General features: G+C 35.3%; 1 protein-coding gene across 10 annotated transcripts in view; it reads left to right on the forward strand.

Moving 5' to 3' along the window:
* Zbtb20 (zinc finger and BTB domain containing 20) overlaps positions 1-23,655 on the forward strand; it is a 752,057-nt gene that overhangs the window by 139,492 nt on the left and 588,910 nt on the right. For all 10 annotated transcript variants that reach the window (XM_050148761.1, XM_050148757.1, XM_050148765.1 and 7 more), the window contains exon 2: positions 6,675-6,723. The gene's annotated coding sequence lies outside the window, so the exon portion shown is untranslated. The remainder of the gene's footprint in view (positions 1-6,674; positions 6,724-23,655) is intronic.

Raw genomic sequence — 23,655 nt, forward strand, 5'->3', positions numbered from 1 at the left:
CTCTACTATGTTTATAGCAGCATTGTTTGTAATAGCCAGAACCTGGAAACAACCTAGATGCCCTTCAATTGAAGAATGGGTGAAGAAAGTATGGAATATATACATATTAGAGTACTACTCAGCAGTAAAAAACAAGGACTTCTTGAAGTTTGCAGGCAAATGGATGGAAATAGAAAACACCATCCTGAGTGAGGTAAGCCAGACCCAAAAAGGGAGCCATTTTAGGGTTGGCAAGAGACTTGACTCTAGAGAGGCTCCCAGGTGTCCAGGGAGAAATGAGTGTTTTCCTGGGTGGTGGCAGTTCATACCTTTTTCCTAGCCTCTGGGAGGCAGAGGCAGGCTGTTCTCAATGAGTTCAAAGCAAATCTGGTCTACATAGTTCCAGGACAGTAGGTAGGACAGTTTCACTGATTCACAGAGAAACCCTATCTCAAAAAAAAAAAAAAGAAAAGAAAAAAAGAAGTGTTTTATAAAAGATTGTTTCTAAACCTTTGTCAGTGAGTTTAATGTAAGATTTACACTGAATACTTGTACTCGATCTGCTCAGCACTATCGTGAAATGAATTATATGAGAAAGAAGGGAAAAATGCAGGAAAAGAAATTTTAGTAATATTTGAAATGTTAAAATTTGTTCTACTAATGCACTTGTGAAAGTAATTAATCATATTTGATGTATGTAAGTTTATTTTATTAAAATGATTTAAATATTTTTTAGTAATTATTCTTTTGCTCCTTAGGAAGGACACATATTCTAAATTAAAAAATATTTAGTTGAAGGCAATTAAATAAATAATTCAGTAGTGTATTCTGTTTACCTCTTAATAATTAAGCAGGTTAGGCTATGTACTCTTTATAGTCATTGAATTTTAATTTATTAATTTGTTGGTATGTTGGCTTTTAAGAATTTATTTAAGATGCTCTGCTATTGGAATATAAACCCAGACAGTAATACTATACAGTGAAGCAAAGGGAACTTTGAAAGGAACAAGTATGAAAAAAATTAAAATAAGTTGGACTTGAGGATTTAAAAATCAGTGTTACGTAAACAATCCTCTATTCAGATAAAGTATGGTGCCCAAAAAATAGTAAGTTTAATTGACTCAAAGGCATCACTCTCGGTATTGCCCAAGAAGTCCCTTTCAGTGGATTTGTTATGATTTTTTATAGACTTCATGGTGGGCTCAGCGAGACCACTATTTTGCAAAATTTTTTTAGTCACCTATATGGCTTATACCATCTCTGTGGGATAATTAATTAATTAATTAATTGCACATTAACAATATTCAAAGTCAAAATGATTTACTCCACCTAAGGGACCACCCTTATTGAAAACTAGAACTCAGTTGACCTTAAAATTTTTTTTCAGTGTCTTAAAAGTTTGAGACTCTTATACTTGAATATACTCTATATTAATAATGTGTGCCTCTTCCCTCTTCATCTCCTTCCACATCCTTGCCCTGATACCCATCTCAAATTCATGTATAATTATTGTTATACACACACATGCACACACCTTTACTGATTTCAATTAGTTATTTTAAAATTTATTTTATTTTTCAAAGAAAACAAGCTATCTCTTTTCTTTTTAACTACCAACCCCAGTTCTCCCTCCCTCCCCTTCTTCCATCTCCTCTACCTCCTCTCCCAGGCCACCCCCATCTACTCCTCAGAAAGGGTAAGGCAAATCTCTTTGGGGAAGGTCCAAAGCCCTCTCTACTGTATCTAAGCTGAGCAAGATATCCATCCAAAGAGGATAGGTTCCCCAAAAATCAATGCAAGCAGTAGGGGTAAATTCTTGTGCCACTGTCAGTGGCCCTACAGTCTACTCTGGCCATACAATTGTTACCCACATTCAGAGGGTATAGTTTGGTCCTATGCTGTTTCCTTCTCTGTCCAACTAGAGTTGGTGAGCTGTTACCTCAGGTAAACTGTTTCATGGTCTTGACTTCTTAACTCATATTCTCACTCCTCCCACTCTTCAACTGGACATGGGAGCTCAGCCCAGTGCTCTACTGCAGATCTCTGCCTCTTTTTCCATCAGTTGTTCAATGAAGGATCCATGGTGATATTTAAGATATTCATCAGTCTGACTACAAGGCAAGGCCAGTTCAGGTACCATCTTCTCTATTGCTTAGGGTCTTAGCTGTATGCACATGACTGTAGAACTGGTCATTTAGGCATGGACAGCCTATTGGGAGTTGTCCCTGAAGACAACCGACTCTTTTTCTCATCCATACTGGAATGTTAACTTAGGTAGCCTTATGCAAGTCTTAGATAGGCAACCATAGCTATTAAGAGTTCCTGAAGACAATATCTTGCATCAGTCTTTCTGTCTCTCTGATTCTTACCATCCATCTGCCATCTCTTTCAATATTCCCTAAGCCTTGGGTGTACACATTGTTTAATAGATGTCTTGTTTGAGGGTGGATACTCCACAGTCACTTATTCTTTGCTCTTTTACCAGTCGTGATTCTCTGTAATAGTTCCGTCCACTAAAAAAAAGGAAGCTTCTTTGATGTGGGGTGGGAGCTGCACCAAATATATGGCTATAATGATAAGTATTAAAAAGGCATTTTTTGTCTTATGCAACAAAATTGATATATTTGTTTCCATACCACTATGTGCCTAAAAAGTCCTCACCATGTAGTTAAGTAGATGATACACACATATTTCTAAATATCACTGATTATTTTCATTTACTATATATATATATATCAACTTTATTTCCACATGATAATTGGTAGGTAGAATTTGTTTCTCCTTGTATGTCTTTGGAAATACTGCCTTTAATGAATATGTTGTAATTGCCATGCGCTTTGCTTTTCTAATATGATTGTTTTATTTTCAATTATTTTTCATTCTTTGTAAAAACTTACTTTATTCTATACATGTTTGCCATGGAACTGAGATATTTATTTCATTGAAATTTATATTTTAAATTTATCCATCTTTTGGCTGGCTGTTTGAAGCTCATAACTGTTGCTAGGCTTAGTGGCACAGGACTATAATCTGAGATACCTGGAAAGTAAGACAAAAGACCCCGAGTTTAAGGTCTGGGCAATTTAGTGGCACTCTGTCTAAAATTAAAAGTAAAATAATAAACATGGTTACAGCCTAGTGATAGGTCATGTGTCAGGCCCTAAGTTCAGTTTCCAGTATTGCAAACAAACAAATAACAGCAAAACCCCAGGATTGATCATGATAATTTTACATTAGTTCAACAAAGATTTTTTTTAAAAAAATACTCATTATAAGCAAGCTTGTGCTAGTGCCATGAATACATAAATGAAGCAGATATTGTTGTATAGAATTCCTGTAGATAAAAATGGTGTCAGTCAAATAAAGGCAGACAGTACTTAAATAGTCAGGATACTGGCTTACTTAATATTGACAACTTCATTTTATCTTTTCTGATTAACTGTTATTATTTGGATTCCTAACTTATTGGCCCTAGGCATAGTTTTCATTTTTTCTTTGTATTTTTATAAATCTGGGGAAGATTAATTATTATTTGATACTGGTTAGATTGACTCAGGCATATGAAATGTGGTGACTTTTTTATATCTTCATAGTCTGTTTATGTTTCTAATTAATTAAGTGATAATAGTTGTCTTCTTTTCAGTTCTGTAAATGTTTATTGAGTTCTTGTTAGGCACTATTTAAAGAACTTCAGAGAAAATAAAAATACATTCGACAGGCTTATCTACTGAAGAAATCTGCAATTGATAAAAATAGCAATATAAAAATAATAGTTAATGAGCACAGCTTGCTGTGCACTACTCATGGTATTTAAAGAAGATAATGTTTGTCATCATTCAATCTGGTAGCAACCAGGATACTATTAGATATATGTTTTTAGTCTTTCACTTAATCACCTGGGTTTCTTTCTGTTGTCACCTCTTGTAAGAAACTTCTTTTTCCAAACCTATGAAGATAGCAGTTCATATAGATCTCAGCACTGCTATTTTGTGTTGTTCTCCTTCACTATCATAAATCTAATCATTTGCCTGGTTGTTTATTTTTTCCTTTGTTTGAAAAAATAATACTGGTAAACTATATTGTAGAAATTTGAGATTTCTAAAGAGAAAAGTTTAAATTAGTATATAATGTGTAATTTCTTCGAGTTCTAGATTACTTCTTTGTATTCTAGATGTAGAGATGAGTGGTTGGTTTATAGGTTGGTTAGTTCATTCTTTTATTCAAGAAATGCATTGATTGTCTAGACCCCAACAGACACTAGTGAAGATAGTGTGAAGAAGACAAAGGGTCTGTCCTGTTTACTCCACTCTAATGAGGGAGAGAAAGAGTAAATAAAACTCACACTTATAAAGTATCGTGTAAAGGGGAAATTAATTTTCTCTAATGTCTTTTTCTGGACCACCTTATAATCTGATTTACTCCTCTCTTTTGTCCCTGATCATCATCTTTTTCTGCCATCAGTGGTCTTGATCTTGATACTGAATCTGTTCTCCTGTGGCTCCCTAAGGCATGCTGCTGCAGAGGAATTGTGATATTGTTCATGTTCTTGCAGTGCAATGATGCTGTAGTTTTTCTTTTCTGGACTCATTTGTCTGTCAACACAATCTAGATTTAGGTATCTTTTATTTTGCTGGTGTGGTTTATTGCTTGCTTCTTTGTTTCTCTTTGCAAGAATGTTGTTGACTATATTTATTAAAGATCTAGCCAATTAAAATCCTCAGACTTTTTAGATGGGGGTCTTTCATTGTAGATATATTGGCTTATAGGATTAGCTTATGTTTATGTATTGCATTTCCATTAGCAAAACCTGCTTTTGAGACTCTAAATTGCCAAATCTCTGTGGAGATTTTTAGTAAATATGACAACAAGGTCATCATAGAAATTTCATAGCAAATTTAGAAAGATCACTTTCCAAGGACATCAAATATTAAGATCAAATTTTAATGGGAGAATTGCTTGTGGCTAAATCTTCTTATAGTGAAATTTATCAAATTGTTTTCTAAAGCCTTTTTAGCATCTTATTTGCTTCAGCTCCAGTCTCAACTTTGATTCTATATTCTCCTAATGTATGTGGTTAGAAAGGAATCTAAAAGGGTCTTCTCTAAGTGCTTGGGAGATGGCTCAGCAGGTAAGAGTACTTGGTATACAAACAGGAACGCAGTTCAAATCTCTGGCACCCACATAAAAAAAAATAGATACGGACAGTTATCATTGTAGCCCTCAGCACAGTGCAGGCTGGAGACTGTGGATTAAAGAAGATTTCTGGCCATCTGCCCAGCTCTAAATTCAATGAGAAACTCTGTCTTCAGGAAATAAATCGTAAAGTGATAGCAAGGACTCCTGATGTTTTCTGGTCTCTGTACACATGTATGTATACACCACACATATACATTACAAACAAATAATTTCACACAGATAAATAAAATGGAATAGAGTTGTTTAAAAAAGGAACAGCCCAACCATTTGTGTCTCCACACCCAGGTCTTGATCAGCCTTGCTACGAACTCCATTGAACATGTTACCTTTGCTGCTTTGTATTTTTCTATCCTTTTTCCTTTTCCTTTTAATTATCTGTACTTATGCAAATATTTTAACCTTATCTATCATTTTTATAGAATCTGTATCTTACCTTTATAGATAACTTGCTCTCACCGATTTGTTAGACATTGTAGATTGTCACAGAGTGTTTAAGTATTAATAGGCACGGCAGTGTCACGGCCACCCTCGTCCCGCAAGGAATGACGCGACCACCGGAGCTCTTCTCACTGCAGTTTATTCCAGGACTTTTTTCACTTTCTCTCTCTCTCTCTACCCTCTCTCTTTTCTTTGACCTCTCTCTTCGGGCAAACCTCTCTCAGCCCTTAAAAAGGCATGGGCTACCAACCCCGAACTGCCAGGTGGGCATTGCCCATAGGCCCACACATATGCAAGCAGCTGATGATCATTGTGTGATCAGGCATAAGTCAGACTTTAGCCATAGGAGTTGATTATACATCTCCATCAGGTGTGATTCCATGCAGCTCGCTACACGGCAGAAAGAATTCTTCAGTTAGTAAAGTGCCTGCTGTTTGTGTGCCATAGCATAACTGTACAAAGCCAGACATGCTTATTCTTGAAACCCTAGTGCTAGGGAGACAGAGACAAGACAGTCACTGGGGCCTTGCTGGCCTGCCAGTCTATCCTAATTGTTGATCTCTAGGTCAGTAAGAGAACCTGTCTCAAAGGTGGCGGATGGCAGATTCTGAGCATAATTTCAAAGCTTGTCCTGCAGCCTCCAAGCACAAAGATGTACGTATGTGCACATGTGAAGACATGCCTGCACACACATTCAAAAGCATAAAATTTGAAAGTAGTAATATGCAAATAATTGAATTTGGAGTATCTCTTTTAAGTAATATGAATATCGAAACCTAGAAATCCTTGTTAATATCATTTAAGAAACTTATTGATACTCTGCCCTTTCAGAAATATACACATAGTGCTTGGCATTGAATGTGACATGATTTGCTGAGAATCTTTACTGCTTGTTTTCAGGACTTGTAATGACTGTTAACTTTATTTTTTCTTAAAACTAGAGATATTACCATTCATGAAATCAACTATATTCTTTTCAAAGCTAATCCTGAAGACATTACTGTAAATGTAAATGGGTTTTTGACTGATTACTAATTTTAAGTATTTCCTTTTTTTTATAGATAAATGAGTGGAGTGTTTGAAGTGCCCTTTGAGACTCTGAAGCTGAAGGTAATGTCCAGTGATGTTTGCTCATATGTAGTGATGAGGCGAGCAGGCCTGCTTTTCGTCCTGCCCTGCTTCCGCACAGCTAGCTTTACACCCGAAAGAACAACACAGAAACTGTATTCATTTAAACACTGCCAAGCCCATTAGTTCTAGCCTCTTATTGGCTAACTCTCACATCTTGATTAACCCATTTCTAATAATCTTTGTACCACCACGGAGTAGTGGCTTACAGGGAAGATTCTAACCACCGTCCGTTTTGGGTAGGAGAAGCATGGTGTCTGCCTCGCTGCCTTCTTCCTCCCAGCATTCTGTTCTGTCTTCTCCACCTACCTATGTTCTGACCTATCAGGCCAAGTACTTTTCTTTATTAATTAACCAATGAAAGCAACAGATAGATAGAAGACACTCCTACATCACCCATAGGTTTTATCTTCATGAACATGCTTTGTTATTTTAAAGACCTTGGATTTCCTACTTGAACTATTTTTTTATTGCCTTTTAACAATTAACCTCTACCTCAAAATAATTTATAATTACATGTAAATCAGAAAAAAAAACTGCCATCTCACAGTATTTGATCCTAATTGTTTGATGTTATACTTCTTTCTACAAAACTATGTTACCCTTTCCATTTTTCCTAGTTTGAATTCCTATTTTAAACCTTGCCCTTTCTTTAAGTGGGCATATTGACTCAAAAGCAGAAACTAATTCATGCCCAGGAATAGCTTTACAATTACTGTAGGAGGGATAAAATGCTTTCATTGGAGACATCCAAACTGTTCAGATGACATTTAATAGCTTTAGATACAGAAGTCCAGATTGAGGGGGGTTCCTGCACTGTTAGAAAGAGCTCATAGGGCTTGAGAGAGGCTTCTTAGACAAGAGGGTACTGTAATTACTTTTTTCTAACATGCATGGTTAGGTCTTCCAGTGAGAATAACATGCTAGGGCAATTTATTATACAAGAGTAAGTCACAGATTTCATTGGAGGGGTTGGGGTGGTGTGACCCAAGCAGCAGTGGTGAGTACACACAGTTAGGCATGTGTGACAGCTTGTTTTAATTCCTTTACACCAGTGCACACCTCAAGCATTCCGTTTAACAGTGCGATGTGCAAACTGTTCCAAATGCAGCAGCAGTACTATAACCTGAATGTCAAAACTGTCAGACAGCTTTAAATCAAATCTTTATAACATCTTACAGAACCATCCAGCCCCAAGATTGAAGTAACAAACTCTGAAAAAACTTGATTCCCATACTTCCAAGTAGCTCATGCATGTCAACAGAATAATGTCAGAGTTCTAATTCAGCTGCTTTCTAATTTTAACCTTTTAAGGATTTTATTTTATTTCGCTTAATTATGGTATTTTCTACAAATTAATGATAAATGCCTTGATTAATAAAACCAAATGTCAAGGAAAATGACAACTTGATGAAAAATTAATACTAGGCAATATTTTAAGATACAGAGGTAATAAAGATGTATTCTTGAACCTCGTATTTCGTCGTCTCTTTCTTGAAGGTAGGTAACCAGAATTCTCTTGTAAGTTTTCACAACCACATATGACTATTCATTTAATTATATAATTTCAGGTATCTTCATTATGTTATTAGAAATAATTTATGTTATTAGAAATATATTTCTAATTTATCTCTTATGTTATTAGAAATATATTCCTAATTTATCTCTTGTACTACTGTATCATTAATTTTTATTTTTCAGACTCCAAGTAATGCATATTGTGTAATATTAATAGTAATGAGGTTAACACATCGAGAATTCAGTTTGTAATGTTTGTGTTTGTGCCCCCCTCCATGTTTCAGTTGTCTCGTGGTATAAAATTTATCACTTTTGACATTTGTTTAGTTATCACCATTTTGTCTAATGAATCACCAGGTCAATTGGACTGGCTGGCCAAAGAGCTCCAGATCCACTGTGTCAGCCAGCCTAGCACTTGGGCCACAGTGCATGCTTCCATGCCACCTTTTGTGTGGGTGCTAGTGATCTGTACTCAGTTCCTATGACTGCATAGCAAACACAGTATTTGTCTTTCTGAGACAGAACTCCTTCACGTAATATCATTATTTCCACTTGCATTCATATTCCTGTAAACATCAAAATTTGGTACTGTTTTCATATATTTTTCTATTTTTATAAATTTAGGATTTTTATTGTGATCATGTAGATATTTATTAAATGTTATATAAAATGGCATTATGCAGCATTAATGTCTGTGCTATAACCTTATATTTATATTTCACTGATAAAGCTTTACATCAAACAAAGGAGGGCACAGTAACCTCTTCTGTGTTTTTTTATTTGTTTGATTGTTTGGGACACAAAGACCCACATAATTTATTGTCAGTGACATGGGCTCACTTTGGCCATCTGCTCATGTAGTGGCATTCTGGTCATACCTATCAATAGCAATCTTTGCCAGCTAAAGTTATAATCACGTCTATGTGCCGCAGACTAGCTTTTTTTTTTTTTAGTTTGATGTTTTATTTGCTCTGCATAGTGGGTAAGTAAAGGTAAGCACCTGCTAGTACGCAGTGTATGCCATTCCCAAGTGAAAAAATACTTCAGTATAGGATTCCTGGAATATTTGCAGTTGGAAGTGGATTTTGTTGAATCTTCCATTGGTTGGCTCCAGGTTTTATTGTTTTTATGTAGTGCTTGGTGTCAGGCATCCAGTCTGTACTGGCAAAGCCTTTTGATGGGTGGTGGCCACCAACATTGCTACCTTTGGTGCTTTCATACCTTTCATGTCTAATAGCTGTGTCAGCTGGTTAATCACTTCTTAGTAATTAACAGAAACATTTCCTTTCCTGAGGAGGCTTTTTGGTTTTTGTTTGCTTGTCTTCCATTGCAGCACAAGGCTTCTATAATGCCCTATCTCGATACCTGCATTAATCTATAAGCAAGATCATTCTTATTTCACCTCTCAGTAACAGGTACCCCAATTATTGGACATGTCTTATATTACATATTCTCCAGTGTGTTTTTCCCCTTATTTATTCTGTTTATCCTTACATCAATTTATTTCTGCATATCAACCAAGTATTGATTTTTCTTTAGTTATTTAGTTATAGGATTCGATAAGAATCTGAAATAGTTCACAATGTGTAAGATTATGTTTTCATTAAGCAGTGGCGGGGAAGAGACAGAAATCTTTAATAAATAAATAAATAAATAAATAAATAAATAAATAAAAAAGATTCTAGCTATTTGGGTTTTATACTATAAGAAATTGTTGTCTGTCCTGAAATGTCTATGAACATGTGAGCCAAAGTGAAATCCAAAATAACTACTGAAAGTCTTTGCTTGGTGTCCCATCCTTTAAGCTTAGAAATGAGCCTACACAGACTCACTTTCAGGGATTTGGGGTATGATGCTCTAAACCTGATGCTTGAATTAACACACAAAACAATTAGCTGATTTTCTGTGAACAATCTGAATCTTACATAAAATTTAGCATTTAGTCTCTTATCTACATAAAATGTGCTATAAATAAATTATAATGGATCAAAACTATATAAATTCTCAGTTTTGAAATATAGATGAGAATTAATTTTTTTCTAAATGTCTTTTTTGCATCTTTTGGAAGGGCATTATTTGTTTTAAGCCTAAATTGTATTCTGTAAAATACAACTTTGAACTTTTGTATGGAAAGATTAATATGGCTTACTTCTGTTCAATATAAGTACTAGTAAGAATAATCATGATCTAGAAACAAGAATCACCCACCTTATTTGTCTCATTTGGAAACCTGCATTTATTAACTGACTGCAACCTTCCCATTAAATACACTTTTATCTCAGCATTTCCTTTTTGTCTTTTGAAAAGACAGTCTCAATACCTAGACCATGCTGGCTTTTTATGGCGACCATCCTGCCTTTATTTCACGAGTGCTGAGATTACAGTCATGTTCAATTCCTTAGCCTTGAGTAATACTGTCTAATAAAGAAAAGAAATCAAGAAAAAAATGTAGATTCCCCTCCCCCCCCAAATTCTACTATCATTCTTTTTTCTTAACTACCTACTATCCTTCCAAATGCTCTCGTCTCTTTTTAGATTTCTTTAGTGTTGACAAGGTGTTTTCCATTTCTCTAATGAAGTGGGAAATAAATTAGCATGCATTGGGTGTATTTAAATTACTTACTGTAGTAATGCTTAACATGTCTTTGTAATACTCTTCGACTCCTACCCACAACTAATTAGTGACTTTCAGAATGAGAGAAGATGTTAGTTGTGCAGTAGCTCTATATTTACTAGTGATCAAAAGAGTGTTACTAATGTGCTTGTCAGTATTAGAAAAGAGTTAAGTAAATAAAGGGCCAGATGGTTGCGCCCAGAACCTATCAAGAGCCCAGTATGTGTGGGCTGGTCCAGCAGAATGACAGAAACGTTTCCCAGGCCAAGTGGAACTAGAGTTAAGCTTTTGCTAATATCAAGAAGAATGTGTTTCAGATGTTTTTAATGGTATGGTGATTCACATCTGCAGATCTCATTGACATTAGTTACCATGAGAGCCACATACGCCTTGCATCAAATTCAGGCAGTTCACAGGTCTCAGCTAAGCCTCTTGCCATGAGTCATATTGGCATACAAAGTAAAGTAATTACCCTGGAAGCATTGTAGGTTCAGAAAATACTATTTTTTTCCTTTCCCTCCCCCTTTTCATTTTCTACTGGCATGATGTCTCAGTCCTTTAACCTGCTCAATGCTGGGTAATTATGCACAGAAAAAGGGAGTTCTATAGTTGTGTTTTTAATGGTCTATTTTAGATAGATATTTGTATCTTCCAATAGATTATGTGACTCATGACACCATGGTACCTGTAATATAGTACCGGCCACAGTGCAGGTCTCCATAAGGAACCAGTGAACATTTGTTCAGTGCTTTGTGCTGCCGATCAGACTGGTTAGGATATAAGGAAAGCAGAGCCCTGTTCTGCCTGTTACTCTCTTCCATAGCCCATGCATTGCACATACCATTTCCTTCTCAGGTATGATATCAATTTTATCTCATAAATACTTTCAAAATCCTCCAAGTTTTTGAGTTTCTAGGATAGATTTTTTGGATCTGTTAATTGTTGAGCAGGTAAGATAAAATAAAACGTGTATTTTGAGGCATTTTCTTCTTAAAAGTCACACCAATAATGCTTGAGGAGATTAGCTAACTTTAGGTCTCTGCCTTCCTTCCCTCCATCTATTCTTTCCATTCTCTCAACATTTGTTGAGTGTTAGCTCCATGTCAAGCACTTTATAGATGGCAAATAAATCATTGAGCAGAAGAGGCATATAATTATTACACCTAAGGAGATTATCTTCTAAAACGGAAATATTTTAAGACATAAATAGAAATTTCAAATGAAGATAATTAAATTACTCATTTTACTCATCTCTGTGCTCTGCCGTGGTTTCAGAAATTTGATGTAGAGTGAAGGCATTATCTCCAGTAGCCTGCATTTTAAACACTGAACTACGTCTGCATTGAAATGATAGAAAAGCCATGTTTCTTTTCACCTTGTCTTAACAGTGTACGTTGTTTTGGTACAGACACAGATACAAACAAGTATTTTGCTCCATGATGAATTCTAAGAAAAAAAAAGTTTTTCAAAACTACTTATACTATCTTATATAGACAAGCTGCAGGCATGTTTTCAAACCTTAGAGCTTGCCAAGAAATTTCATTTTTTTTAATTACAGAAGAAGTATTTCTTTAAAGTAACTTTTGTTAGTTGCATATTATTTATCTTTGAGGCAGGTTTAGTAATGGAGAAGAAAGATCAGGTGATAGAAGTATTTATATTTTTCTCTGATTGGTCATGTACATACATTTTTGTGCTCTGATGAGACTGTCCATTATGCTTCCTATTGGGTTTGTACACCACTTGTCTTTCCAGCCTTGTTTCTCATTCAAAAGTCATTATTCTGGACTTCAGCCTTACTCAGTAAAAGGAGGCCATTTCCTTCATCAACTGTCCACTTGGACATGCATTCTTTATACTCTTAAAATATTTTGTATGCATCCAGTGTTTATTAGATGGATTTGTCAAATTACTCTTAGATAACCAGTTTTTTAAAGTTATCATTTGGGCTGTGACCTTTCAAACTGTGAATTATAAGGTTTGACCCTTTGGTTCACATTTTGACATAACAGCCATTAATTATAGTTTTTAAAGGACATTTTATTTCAGTTATAATTTGTGTTATGAAAACAGTTTAAGTGTTTTTCCCTTTAACTTTCAGGAATAACTACTCAAATACAAATGCATATCTAACTACAGACCTATATCTATGTAGTATGTATATTCCATTATAGTGAGTCATTGAACTACACATGAATATTTTATTGAAATATATTTGTACATTTTATATTGATTCATTGTGAAATATACCTGTGGATATTTTTCATGCTCTAATTCTTGAGTTAACACTAAAAGTACCCTTATTTTATATAAGTCTAGTATGAATAACTATGACTATCAGGATAAAAAAGCCTTACCAATAAAATCTAAGTGCATCCTTTTACTTTTCCTTAAATAGAGAAACAAAGTTTAGCTGTCTAAGAATGGCCATTTCAAATGAAAATTTGAATGTTCTGATGATGATTTGAAGTAGTGTGGTATAGGCAAATATAAACTGTGAAGTGGTGGCTGCAAATATCCAGAACTGAGATGATTCTGAGAGGGAAAGGACATGACAGAAAGGTCAGTGTAAGTGAGCTCAGAAGGATGTAGACTTCTGAGTACTGATATCATCCCTATTGTAAATGGAGAATTTAGTACATTTAATTGAATCAACAGAAGATGATCATATAGCTAACAATAATAAGACAGTTTTATGTTACTAGTTAATATTATTTAGATTATTTGTTTTTAAATTTGTCTCTCACATTTTGAATACTAAACTTAGTTTCTAATTTAACACAATTAAATTTAGGATATTTTCGAAAAATAAATACTTAAAAATCTGATTAATCTCCATAAAGGCTCATAATCACCCATTTGTATTTTAAATATATCTGAAATAACTATCTTGGTTTTGTTTAAATTATTGTCTGCCATAAGGGAAGTGTCTGGTCTCTTACATACTGGATATTGTGCATCGTGAAAGACATTTCTTTCTGTGCTTGACTATGCACTTCAAGTTGGTTTGTTTCTTAATGTTATAGAAATATGTTCATTTTAATTCCAGAAATATGTTACTGTCTTAGTTGACTCTAGATACGCAAGCAACTTCTTTCATTAACAGACGGACATGATTTGAGAGTGACTTGTTGACAGCTATGTGGGAACGTTTGTTTATTTAGTATGTGTGTTTTGTACTTCCTATCTTGAAATAGCACTATACTTGGAGTTTAAATTGAGTTTTAGCTTTAGTTCCACTGCTTCTTCTTATTGGGGTAAGTTACTTCTTACCGGTTTTATCCCAGGCGTTTTCAGACCCAGGTCAGCTGGCCTTGTTGAGTTCCCGATAGAACATCCCCATTGTCTCAGTGTGCGGGTGCACCCCTCGCGGTCCGAGTCCCTAACTTGCAAATTTCTATCCTATTTGCCCATCATCCCTTTTCTTGGCACACAATCTTTGCTCAGTTTATAGTTTACTGTCTTTTAAACATTCTTTTATAACACCTTTACCCTTCCTGCTCAATGAGTCAATCATGGCCCTCATATGATCAAGAAACACAATTCTATTCCATTAGTTGAGGACTTGCTCATTTTTCTAATGCTGTCTCCTCAGCATTTACTCATGAGCAGTAAGAATGCACATTGTGTTACAGTTTTTCTTGTGTTTTCTACATGGTAAGCTTGTTGAGGAAAGGGACTGTCTGTCTTCTCATCAGTGTCCTTAACATATAAAAGAAACCCAGTAATATCTTTAAAGAATTAGTTAATCAATGAACAGACTTAGAGAAACTAAATTGCCAACCTCACATACAATAAGAACTTAGCAAAGGAGTTCCATAAACACATATATACTGTATTTTCTTTGACTCTTTACTGGATTTCATTTGGTTGAGCATTTGTCTTCTTAAATTTCTATCTTCAGTAATGAAAAGAATTTTACTCTGCAGTAAAGTTTAATGTAAATTTAAGGTAAACTCTGTTTAAGTTAGGGAAAGGACTAACCCAGTTGCTTTAGATCTTAGTGTTTGCAATGATGTTGAAGGAGTGACAGGACATTTTGAGTTTAGCTCTCTATAGTTTTATTATATGTACCACTGATGGTAGTTTGAAGCTTGAAACAGTTTTATATGTATAAATGTACTCAGAGACTGGAATTTAGGCAATAATTATCCTCTTAAGTGAATCTGTTTGGAAAGCATAAAATGGCATTCTTTTCCCAAAGAAAGATGTGGTTGTTTCGAGACTGCTCTCGCCAGTTTAATGGTGTCTCAGCTGAAACAGATGCCTTTCTTGCTTTCTTCTTTAGAAACTGCTTCATAGCTTTAAATGCAGCATCTACAGCACACACAGGCACTATTAACAAATCAGAATGAGGCCAGGGGAAAACTCATCTAGGATCCACACACCTAAATGCAGTTAGTAAACAGAGACACTAACTCTCATTAAGCATAATTAAACCTAATATTGACTGTAAACTGTTACTTACCTTAAACTTCTCTGTAGAGAGAGTAGAAAGGGATTAACCTAGCAGACTGGGACATTAATTACTACCTATTTCACATTAAAGTTACCATCAAGAAGAGCTATATTCATAAATAAAACATAGGAGGGATTGAGAGACGGAAAATATGTAAATTCATTTTTAAAAGGAAAGAAAGTGTATATAAAAAAATTAAAAGAGGACTGTGAGTGATGCCAGCCTCAGCAAAGGGAACACTAGCTAATTACTACAACAAATGGACTAAAATAATCACAGAGGTATGCATCTTTGCCTGACTGACAGGACCTGCTTCCTAGGAGACTTGGCTCAGCTCAGCAAGAGGCTTTTCATGTACCCTTCCTGCCACTTTTTCAGGCTACTGAGGGTTTAGGAGAGGATGAAAGGACTTGGGAGAAATACAATTTCTTCCCCCCTTTGCAGTCATTAATAGCAGTTTATTTATGAAATTTGGTATAAAGACTAGAAATATTTGGTTTGTCAATGAGAAAGCACAGTGTATTTTCCCCCAGTCAAAATGGTCTGGCAACTGGTCTCCTGCTACTATTTAATAATCTCCTTCTTGGGTGCAATCGAAAGAGTGTGTTGTGAAGAATATAAAAATGTCAGCTAAATTTAAGATCCACTGTTAAGTTTTATATTATGCTGTAGGCTCAAGGGGATGGATTGTGGAGAGAAGAATTTAAAGAGGAAACAAAGTGAGGACAATACAGATGTCTATTCGCCTTAGAATATTCTTTCTAGTACAGCAGGCTGTTTAGGCTGCTACCCATGACCTGGTTTCTCTTTTCTTTCCACTGAAGAAGAGGCATGCACTGAGGGTGGAAATTCCTATACTTCTGCCCGGTGGGTGTTCTTTTGTCGCTGAACCCTATATATATTCTTGGCTTAACTGTACTATTCAACCATAGTTTAGATTTAACTTCTTAGGCTCTTAATCAGGTTTTGGAGCCACTGTGCTTGTCTTTTTCTTTCGGATTCTCATAGGCAAGCACCAGTGTAATGTAGTAGTAGTGACTATGAAAACCCAAGCCTAGGAAGTAAGCCTGTAGCATTTCTTAAAGGGGATGAGGAATTCAGTTTAGAATAAAACCCTGATTTTTTTCATCATGAATTTAAAGTTAGTTTCACAGGTTATGTGTTTAACTAATGCAACAAAAATAATTAATGGACAAAAAAGTCTATCCTTCATTTCACCCATTGAACAAAAATTCTCCAACTGATTGGATGACAGAGGATGAACAAAAACAGTGAGTGTGAGAGTACTTCTATCCTCTGCTCTTGTAACAATAGTGACATTACGAAATAACCATAACAATGGCATTCATATTAATCAGACATATTTATACAGAATTAGTGTTGGCTTCTGCTCTATATTACCTTTAATTTTACATGAACTTTTATTATCTGAGCAAATCAAAAGAGACATGGTGAATGAACAAAGAGGCCCTGTTATGAGACGAGTATTATTTGACATTTTGGGAAGCTCTTATTATAGGGTTTCCTCTTACGTGAGAACAACGGGAAGGTTGTCATAGTTTCTCTATTAGACACACTGTGGATTTTTAAAACAGAAATGGAGCTTTTTTTTTTTTCTTGAAGAAAATCATCAATTAAGAGAATTGGAATTATCCAAGACTTCCCCTGGAGGTTGGCTACCCTGACCTTGTTTGATCGTGTGAAATCTTGACCTTACAGGGCATCTCTCAGTGTCATGGTTTTTTCCTTACAGGCCTGATAGCTAGCGGTTCAGTTATCTGGAAACATCTGGTTATAACAAAATGTAAAAATTTTAAGTCTTCCACTCTCCTACAAACTTTTTGCATATCTGTTCATTTATGTGCTAAAAGAGAATAGTTCAAAGTAGATTCTCTTGAGGCCTTCCCTGGCTTATAAACAGGTCTGACTGGGATTTATGATCATATACAAGAAAGTGTTAACCTGGTTCTTGTTGAATTTCCTATTAAAACCACCGAGCATACATTTTTAGTCTCACCAGTTACCACACGTTTATTTTGTCTGCAGCTTGGGTTAAGATTTTAAGTCCAAAGAATAAAGGTAAGACTGTTGAAAGGAAAATAGAGGAGTCACTACAGCTGAAGCATGTCTGTTCTTGTAGCTGCCAGTGATTCTTCCAGTGGAGAAAGTAGAGGCCAGAGCCACCACCTGTCATTGATCTTCAGTTAACCCCCACCCCAAGCTGACAATCATTGGGGAAAGTTGTTTAATAGCAAAATGCACCAACAGTTTGACTAATTGATAATTTAGCTGCCTTTAACCTTAGACTTGCAATAAAGCATTTATAGGGATTAGGATTTCTTTTTACTCTCCCATTATGTTTTCCTAAATTTCATGTTAAACAGGCACTGTGTTTGATGTTTAAGTAAAAACAAACAGCACTCCTCTATGCAAAATGTCTGCCAGGATTGGAATTTAAGCACATAAAAACAAACTACAGCTTTAAATCACACAGGCACTCACGCACGCATGCATGCTCACCCACACACAAGAAAACAAAAAAACATGTTAAAATCCCCAGTAAACCACTTATGCAGAAGTAATAGGAAATAAACAGATTTCCTTTACAATTTTAAATATGTTAATCAATTGAAATACTTAAATTGAATTATTTTAAAAAACTGTTGTTTAATTTTGAGAGAAAGCTATTTTCTATTACATTTTATGTTTTAATTGGCTATTAAGCAAAAAGTGATTTTCTCTGTGGCTGTTCTGTTTCTAAGTAGATGGACACTTAAAGTTGCCTTAAAATTGGAGGGAAGATTCTCTTGTTTTGAGTTTCCTTGACTTGCATTTCTCTGCCTTTTCACTTGGAAGACATTAGCCCAACAAGTTATCTAAGAAAAGTCTTATGTGGTTTCTGTGCAAAAGCAAGACTTTTGAAGCAGTTTACATTTCTAAGAGTTAATAGTATAACTTTGCATTCTTTTTATTATATGTGTTTTTAGGAAACTTGTTAAATGTGGAGAAGTTGGGTTGAATGACTAGAGTCATTATTTCAGACTTTTTGAAGACTCCAGGTAGATTATGCATAATCATTGCTCCATTTATATATGCTCATTTAATGATACACAGAGATTAGACATGAGAGGCTCATTTTCCATGTTGGTATATAATTTTCTAAAAGTATCTCTGAAAAATAAATACCTATTTTATTCATATTCATATGGACTATTTTTGGTTATAAAGGCCTTTACTAAAGCATTTCTTTATTATTTGGACACAATGTCAGTTTTCACTATTTTATTAAAATACCCATTTTATAGATGAATTAAATATGCATCGTCACATGATACATGTGCATTTGGTGCTAGTTTTCATCAAATATAGTTTATCAATTAAGAATGACTAATATTTGTCATTATTTTGAATCTATATCCTAATTTGGATGCTTCAAAAATATATTTGAGTTGTGGAATGCTAATGTTTTCAATCTCTTGGTCTCTTCTCAGTCTGTGTGTGTCTGCACACATACATACTATTTTTATTAAATATATACTAGTGATGAAATTCCTAAATGATTTTTCTTGGAAAGGAAATCATACAATTTAGATATCTTTAAACTTAAAAGATTGTATTCCTAAATTGCTGTGTATTGAAAAAAGATTTGTTTTGTGGAGATAGTCAGAGATGAGTCTGTTTTTAGTACATTTGTGGGTAGTGACATGCATGAACTTTATTAATATAAAATTAAAATAAAATTAATTTCATTTTGTTAATGAACTTGGAATCAGATTGACTTGTGCTGTCGAGATTTAATTGTCAGAATAAGTATTTAGGGTATTATGCACATTTTCTATAAGGACTTATAAAGCTGACCTCTATCTCAGCTTTGAAGACAAGCTCTAACTACAGGACACTTAGATACATCCACCTTTCCTTAGGTATAAACAAGACTAGTTGCCTTTTGTGTGTGGGTTCATATTTTCTACAGAAAGTGACATCAGTCTCCCACATAGTATTTCAAATTTGTGGTCATCAGGAAGCACTACTGAATCTATAGAGATCAGAGCTGTGCTAAGTCCTGCAGTGAATGGGTGACTTAGGATCTATATTGCAAAGAAGAGATACCATGACCATGAAGGTCTTATAAAGAAAAACATTTAACTGGGTGGCTTACAGTTCAAAGATTCAGTCTGTTTTCACTACGATGGAACATCGTGGAACATAGTGATCTGAGACACTGGCATGGTCTGAGCATATGTTAGACCTCAAAGCCTATCTCCACAATGACACACTTCCTTCAACAAGGCATACCTACTCCGACAAAGCCACACCTCCTAATATGCCACTCCTTTTTGGGGACACTTTCTTTCAAACCATGACAATGGGGGATTAATTTAAATGGAAGCTAGACCAAAGTTCAGGGCTCATAACTGCCTATATAGAAATGCAAGAACAGCAGCAAAGAAGTACTTTTAAGACACAGCGGCATGCTCAGATAGCCACAAGTAATTACAACTGAAATGCAGATTTCATGAGACTATATTTGCCCTATATATGATACACATGGATACACTATGTTCTCATATCTTTTAATTATTTCAATTCCATTTCAGTTTGTTATAGTCTAGCCCATTCTAGTGTGCCTTTATTTTTCTTTTGATGCAGCAGGTAGGGATAAAGTAGGACATGTAGAGTACTAAGGACTGACCTTATTTTGCTTTAAAGTGTCCACCAGTCTTAATTTAAAAGTGTTGATAGTATAACTTGGAGTTTAAAAAAGTTTTATAGCTCATTAAATCTCCTGGTGAGAACAGAGTAAAAGTGATAATTTCTGGGGCAGCCAATTAGGTTTCCTTCTTTATCTAAGCAAAGTTCCTGATTTTCTTGTGAGACTACAATCTAAAAAAGATTCCCCCGACCCAAGAATTATAGATTCATATGTTAGTGGTCCAGGCATAAAGTCTCACTGCCTTTTGCCCTTTATTGCCATGACAACAAAGGGTGATAAGCAGAGAACTCACATCCAGTTTACCAGCAGGTATTATATCAGATGAACAAAGTGTTCATCTGAAGTCACGTCACTCCTGCAGTACATAATGACAATTTAACATAGTTGGTTTCCCGCTTGTACAATGCTGGTTAAAACTTATGTGGAGCCAAATAATCTCCATGTTTGGGGGTAACAGCCAATTTATCTGGTGGTATAAAGGTTACCAAGTTTCTAGTCTTGTCAAAATCAGAATAATGAGAATACTAGATTAGTGTAATCATTTTAAGGGGCATAGTTGCCAATGGCAAGTCTATCATTATATTGTAATTTTCTTATGTCATTCATCTACTTGGGCCTAAAATGACTATACCAATTAAGTGTAGTCCATGGTTCTCATTTGAGGGAGAGAAAGAGGTTAATTTGAACAAAAGCTTCCCTGGTGATTTCAGGATGTCTTCCTCATTCTCTTTTTAGATAACTTGTATGTTCTATTAATATCCAAGTCATCAAATGACCTGTAGAACATGTCCCACTATAAAGAGATGAACTGAGCACTGGGGATTTTCTGCTGTCATTTTATTTGCTCACATGCTATTATTCTGAGTATTAGTCCGGTTGTTGGAGTGAAAGGTCAGTGTTTAACTTCATCCCTTCCTTTTTAGTGTTGTTCTAGTTACAATGTTGAGTTGAAAGCTTATATTTGGGACGTGAGATCACTACAATAACCTTCTAGGCCTGAGTTTCATTAGAATCAATCTGCATTTTTGCAGTGTGGCCTATACTTAGATGGTAGTTCATAATCCTTGGTCTTATTTCTGTCCTAGACACATTTAGTACTAAATGTTTATATACATATATGTAGTCTAACTATAATGTAAAATTGGAAGTATTTGACTCTAGACTTTAAGATGGACTTGACAAATCTTTAAATCAACTACACTGTAAAATGTACTTTTGTCTAGTACAACTTTCAAAATCCTTCTCCTAATTACTCTCCACTCAGTTCATCTTTAAAATAGAACACTTCCCTAATGAACTAAGCACAATAAAATAATTCTGTCACTTCCAACTCTTTATTAAAATATATTGATAAGAACAGAAGAGCTATCAGACCAAAGTCAAACATGTGCTGGAGCAGTGAATGTCCCCTCCCCTTTCCATCTTGGTACCATCATTTCTGTTGAATGATATTTAACATTGATCCATCCTCTTACAGCCAGATATGCCTTTTCTTTTTGAAGGAAATAACTGATTTCACAGTTTTGTAGAAAAGTTAACATTATGAAGAAAAGAACTTGTTATACTATAGTTGGACAGTGCAAGAGGAAAATTTTGTTTTTCGGTCAAAGTCCATAGAGTAGTTTTTATTAAGTCAGAGAAGCTAAGATCAGAAGACTTGACAATAGTTCAACCAACAAATGAATTCTTTCCAAGGGGTTAGGAGTGAAAGCAATGGAATATGGAGATAAAAGGTGAGAGAAACAAATGATCTATCTATCTATCTATCTATCTATCTATCTATCTATCTATCTATCATCTATCTATCTATCTATCTATCATCTATCTATATATCAGACACTCACATTTTGTTTATATTTGTCCATAACCACTTTGAACCTGGATACATATAAATGACTTTTAGGTAGAATGAATAAGTAGACTGTGAAAGGCATATTCGTCCTGTTCCTTCTATTGATATTTAGGAACTTCCCCAGAAGTTTCTGGAGTTGGAGAGTTCATTCATAGTCATGGGAGAGATAATTATATTGGTGATTTGGACTGCAGAAGAGGTGTTAGGTAGATCTTTATCTGCCAGTTAGCTCTGGCACTAGCTATTCACCTCAAGGGCCATTTGTTCTGTAGGTTGAAGCAGATTTGACTTTGGAGAGATTGATCCTTAGCAATGATAGCTATTAAGCAGAGGAAGCTTTGTTTACCAAGTTTCTGAGTATCAGCCTGGGCAGATCCAGGTTATCTAGCTTTATAAAATACTGATATAGCAAGTATTCTGAAATTTTCTGTAGATGGCCTATCATCTAAAATCTCAACCCTCTTCTAAGTAACTTCTATTTGCAGTAGATTGTAATAAGCACGGAAACTCACAACTGGCCAAGAATCAGAGAATAGGAGACTAGAAAATGTGCACTTCCAAGGGGAATTTATATTTCTCCCTACTGCCCTAAATGGAACTTGTATACCAGCACCAGCACCACACACACACACACACACACACACACACACACACACACACACCTCAGGAATCATTATAAAAATGGGGCAGAAAGAATGTAAGAGCCAAGAAAGTAAAAAAAAAAAAAAGTATAAGAAACTTTGTCTTCTGAACATAGCAAGGAAGCTACCTGTAAGAACAGTTGTGACAGGATCCACAAAACCCACGTAAGCCCTAGGCAGTTGAAATTCCAGCCTGGAGAGGTGAGCTGTGCATAAAGTTCCACTCTGCTGTGAACTATTGGGAACTGTTAACTTTTGGGAGATGGATAGACAGTTTTCTCTGGGTTCATCCCATGGTTAAATTGACCATGCTCCATCTAAGAAGTTTTGGAAGTGAGGGGAGAAGAGAAAAATGTATAGCTCAATAAAAAAAAAAAGAAAGAAAGATGGTCATTAAGTTAACTATAGTGAAGAGTTTTGAGTTTGAAAATTATGCTGTATTCGGAGCCTGGCACATCAAGTTGAGGCAGAACCAAGTCCTTCCCCTCTGCAGTGAGGCTGAGGAAGGCATCCCACCATAGGGAGTGGCTTCCAAAATGTCAGCTCATGCCCCAGACCCCCAATGGGAGGACTTACCCTTTCTGGGGAGTGAATGAGGGGTGGGGTGGGCATAAATAGGGGGAGTGGGAAGAGGGGAGAGGGACAGGGAAATGTGGTTGGCATGTAAATTAATAAAAAAATTAAAAAAAAAATATTATGCACTATTAATAAACAAAAAAGTTTGGACAGCACAAAGTGATTTGAAGAATTTAAAAAGAAAAGAGTCATTTTGATTTGCATATCCCTGATGGCTAAGGATGTTGAACATCTCAAGTGTTTAGTCTATTTGAGATTCTTTTGTTGAGAATTCTCTATTTAGATCTATACCCTATTTTTTAAGTGGATATTTGTTGATATCTAGTCTCTTGAGTTCTTTATATATTTTAGCAATAAGCCCTATGGTGGATGTGGGGTTAGTGAAAATCTTTTTACATTCTGTGGTTTGCTATTTTGTCCTATTGATGGTATGCTTTACCTTACAGAAGCTTTCCAATTTCATATGGTTCCATTTATTAATTATCGATCTTAGTGCCTATGCTGTTATGTTTCTCTTCAGGAAGTTGTCTCCTGTGCTAA

Source organism: Alexandromys fortis, unplaced genomic scaffold (assembly GCF_014885135.2).
Source record: "Alexandromys fortis isolate MF-2015 unplaced genomic scaffold, M_Fortis_MF-2015_v1.1 scaffold_4, whole genome shotgun sequence".
Taxonomy (NCBI): Eukaryota; Metazoa; Chordata; class Mammalia; order Rodentia; family Cricetidae; genus Alexandromys; species Alexandromys fortis.